Source organism: Hyaena hyaena, unplaced genomic scaffold (genome assembly GCF_003009895.1).
Source record: "Hyaena hyaena isolate Hyena2069 unplaced genomic scaffold, ASM300989v1 scaffold_492, whole genome shotgun sequence".
Classification (NCBI taxonomy): domain Eukaryota; kingdom Metazoa; phylum Chordata; class Mammalia; order Carnivora; family Hyaenidae; genus Hyaena; species Hyaena hyaena.
In genome coordinates this window covers 526,389-531,154 of record NW_024081124.1, presented here as the reverse complement: position 1 = coordinate 531,154, position 4,766 = coordinate 526,389, and positions in this window count along the sequence as shown.

Here is a 4,766-nt window from a genome sequence, read left to right as displayed (position 1 = left end):
GGGGGGGGGGGGGGGGGGGGGGCGGTGCAGATACAGACATTTTAAAACCTGGGACATCATGGTCCCACCTCCCACGTGCAAAGGGAAGTCCGCACCAGCAGCAGACCCCTCTCCCCTCTTCCCTCCTGTCCCCTTTCCCGGAATACAGGCTTCATAGCTGTCTGTGTCCCCAGTGCCAGGGGGAGGGAGGAGCCGCGTCCGTGGGAGGGTCCCGAGGCTCCCTTCACGGGGTCCGTTCGTCATTCATCAACCCCCTGGAGGTCGGGTCCTGGCTCGCTGGCGTGCACGGCGAGAACATGTCACCCATGCACGTCACCCATGCACGAGGTCACCCGCGAGCTCAACTTTGTAAACTACGCTTAAGAAAATATTGGGCTGGATTCAAGCTGTTTTCAGCCGCAAGTCATAGAAAGCCTGCTCGAGTTGCCTTAAACCATAAAGAGAATTTAGCAACGTGGGTGAAAATACCCCAGTGAGAGCAGAAGCTTCAGGTGCAGTGTGCTCAGGGCGCCGTTTCCCTGCCCCGCACGCCGGCCTGTGGTCTGGCCTTTCTCTTAGGAAACTTGTACGCCTGATGCTTGCGCACCATGTAAGCCTGAAGAGAAAGCTTTTCTTTCTCCAAACGCCAAGGAGATCAAAAGTTACTTTGGGGGGAGGGGTGCCCTGATCAGAGCCTCCCAGGACTAAACTCATAGTTGAAGCAATCGTTATGGCCGAGAACATCACTTGCTGTGTTACTGCCCGTTACTGCCCGTTCTTAACCGTTCCCTCGGGGTGGATGTGGGCGCGGGGGCCCCTCAAAGCAGGTGCGGGTCAGCACCATCCGTCCCCACTATGCAAGGTCAGTCCGTTAGCTGTGACTTAGGGCTGCATATTGAACTCGGTTAAAACGCCTTATGGGCGCCTGGGGGGCTCAGTCGGTTAAGCGTCCGACTTCGGTTCAGGTCATGATCTCACGGTTCGTGGGTTCGAGCCCCGCGTCGGGCTCTGTGCTGACAGCTCGGAGCCTGGAGCCTGTTTCCGATTCTGTGTCTCCCTCTCTCTCTGATCCTCCCCTGCTCACACTGTCACTCGCTCTCTCTCAAAAATAAAATTAAAAAAAGAATAAATATTTAAAAATATTGGTCCTGTGATGCTTTCCCCTTGGATAAATTAACATATTATGAAGTAAATTTCATAGAAAGGTCTTTGAATTGGAGGGAAAATCCCATTGGAAGGTGACATTCTTTGCATAGAAGGTGTAAGTTTCTGCCATTATTTTATTTAAGATGATTTTTTTCTGCCCCTGGTTGTCCTGAGTGGAGATTGGTCTAAAGTTTTCTATTTTTGTGCTAATTTTGTCAAATTTTGGTATCCATGTTACGTTAGTTTTATAAAAAGAATTTGGAAGCCATCCTTCCTTCCCCAGGCTCTGGAAGGTTTAAATAGTATCAGGTTCATCTGTTGCTAGAACGTTTGAAGGAGTTTACCTTTGAGACCATCTGGATTTGGCGCTTTCACAGAGAGTTTGCTTTTTCTTTTATTTTTTTTTTCTTTATAGCTTTTCTCAATTCCTTCCATTGTCTTTAGTCTGTTCAGGTTTCCCAGCTCTTACGGAATCGATTTTGATCACGTACGGCGCCTGGAACACATCTTAGTTCACAGATCTTTTCAAATGCACATCCGCCGAATGTTTTTTGCAAAATCTTTTTTATTATTACTATTTCCTTTGGATCTGTGGTGTTTTCTCTTTGTTTGCCCAGCAGTGCGTTTGAGGTTTCTCGCGACGGCCCATCAATCTCACTGTGTATCCCGCACGCCAGCCGCCTCCAGACCGTGCCCAGCTCCAGCCTAGTTGGTCTCTTGGCACTTTTCGGATGGGATGCTCCTGAGTCGCAAGGTTGGGCCGAGGAGAGGAGATGCTTTACTGACCCGACGCCCACGCGAGGCGGCCAGGAGCCGGTGGCGTGGACGGTCACAGGCCGCATCTGGGGGGCACACAGGGTGCAGAATGCGTGCTGAAGGCGCATTTCCTGGGGCAGAGCTGAGCTGGGAGCAGCGTGAACCGTGCAATCTTCCACCCCAGCTGTGGGCGAGCAGGGGGGAGTCGGCGGCTCTGTGACCTGGGCACGGAGACCCGGTGCCTGACCCTCCCTGAGGGCAGACGGCCGCACCCTGAGAGTCGGGGCACTCCCGCCCCATGAGGCCTGGGAGGCAGGGAGGCCGGACGGAAGGGAGGCCCTGCCCCAGAACCGAGACTTATAGCTCAGGAAACGCACGCAGACCAGGCGGGAGGCTTTGGTGAGAGGAAGGAAAACAAAGGGGGAGGGGGGGCTCCGACGGCCAAGCGTCCGACTCTTGGTTTTGGCTCATCAGGTCGTGATCTCCTGGTTTGCGGGTTCGAGCCCCACATCAGGCTCTGCGCTGACAGCTCAGAGCCTGCCTGGGATTGGATTCTCCCTCCCTCTCTACCCCTCCCTGACTTTGCACGCGCTCGCTCTCTCTCTCTCTGTCTCAAAATAAATAAACAAACTTAAAAAGAAAAGTGGGGAAGGAGAAGAACTCAGCAGCCGGGCTCCAGTCCCCAGGAGGCTGCCTGGCTGCCTCCGTGGTGGCGTCCCTGGCGCCCCCCTGGCGGGGGGCTGGCTGGCTCCACACCCCCGGAGCCCCGGCTACTCTCGGATTCCCTTCTGTTGCCCCATCACCTGTTTTCTCTCAAACTGTTTTTAGATATGTATTTACTTCATCCCTTCTTTCTTTTTTTTAATGTATTTTTTTTAATGGTTTACTTATTTCTGAGAGAGAGAGACAGCGTGAGCAGGGGAGGGTCAGAGAGAGAGGGAGTCACAGACTGAAACAGGCTCTAGGCTTTGAGCTGGCAGTCAGCACAGAGCCCGACGCGGGGCTCGAACCCACGAACCGCGAGATCATGACCTAAGTGAAAGTCGGACGCTTAACCGACTAAGCCACCCAGGCGCCCCATTTCATCCCTTCTTTCATCGAAAGCCGCGATGTCTTTTATGCCTCACCCTCCCCGCCCGTGAGCACGGGCTGGACTCGGGGTGGGTTCTAATGATGGAAGAAAACAGAAGTGATGGTCCCGGGAGGTAAGACCGTGAGTTAGAACCCCGTTCTCTCTCCTGGATCAGTCGGTCTGGCGGGAGGCGGGCGCCCTGTCCTGAGAACACTCGAGCAGCCGCATCGAGGGCCACAGGCAGGGACCCGACGCCTCCCGCCTACAGCGTCCTGAGTGAGCCGTCTCGGGGCCCATCTTCCCGCCTCTAGACCTGAACCCGCTGGCCCAGCCTCTCCTAAGTACCGGACCCCTAACTATGAGGCATAAATAGTTGTGGCCCTGAGCTGCTGGCTTTGGGGCTGATTTGTCCCTCAGCAGCCGAGAGCTAATACAGAGGCTTCCTTCGCATGTTTGGTTGTTTTGTTGAACTGGCGTTTGCGGTATGAGGACATTTAAAGTTGTGAGGGCTTCGCGATAATGGGAGTCGCTTTAGCTGCTCGGGCAGAGGGGTGGCCAAAACCACGTCCCGGACGATAGAAGGAGGAGGTGGTGTTCTCTCTGGGGGCTCTCGGTATGTTTAGAATAGAACAGTGGTTTCCTCCCCGAGAGAGGGGTGCTGCTGCCCAGTGAGGTGCAGAGGGGGCTGGAGAAGGTTCCGGAGGGCACACGAGGCTCCTCGCCCGTGCACCCGCCCCAGCTCCGCACTGGTCGCGCTCCGCTGCGGTAGCAAGACAGTGGTGTAGACGCTAGTCGATGAGAAACACGGATTCTTCCAGCAGGACCTCACATACACACGCAGGTGGGGACGGAAGGAGAGCAGGCGGCGAGTCAAATCTGGGCCTTGGGTCCTCGTCTGTCTACCCCCCAAAGATGAGGAAATTACCCCCCACTGCTCCCCGCCCTTTGCTTTGCCTTTATTGCTCAGGAGTGGCAACGGTCGCCTTATTGTTTTAGTTATTTTGGTGTTTCGCTTTATACCAACAAAAAATATGAGCGACCGCGAAAGGCGCCGTCAAGAGATGAGAAGACAAGCCAGGCCCGGGAGAAGACGCTTCCGCAACAGACACGTCTGAGTCGGGACTCTCATCCCACATCCACAGGCCTCTCAGGCCCAGCAGTAAGGAAACAAACAGCCACGTTCCGAAGCGAGAACTGAACGGACACATGACCTGAGAGGCGGCGGAGGCTGAGCACGAGGGAGGGGGCCCCGCGCTGTCGGCGGCGAGGCGCACGGGACACAGCAGTCACTGGCGATGACAAGGGGCGACGGGAACTCGCTGCTGCTGGGAACGCGGGGGCCCGGCCGCGCCGGGGGGAGGAGGGGGGTCTTACGCCACGAAACCCCCTCCTGCAGCAGGTGCGCGGACAGAATATTCTCCGGCGCTGGAAAGAAAGGAGCCTCTGCCGTGAAAACACACGGGAGGAGCGGACGCAGATCACGCGGAGAGAGAAGCCAGTCTGGAAAGGCCCCGCGCAGCGCGGTGCCACCCAGATGCCACTGGGGAGAAAGCACAGCTATGGGGACCCTAAGAGACCAGGGGTGGCCGGGGGTTAGGGAGCGGGAGGGACGAGCAGGTGTTGGGGCGCGGGGGACTTGTGAGGCGGTGAAATTACTCGCCATCACTCCCTAACGGTGGCCTCACGCCTTACACATTTGTCCAAGAGCACAGACCACCGTGCGTGAGCCCTGGTGTGAACCATGGACTCGGGGAGGACATGGCCGTGCAGACTCATCAGCGATACAAATACACCGCAGGGGGGAGGAGGGAGG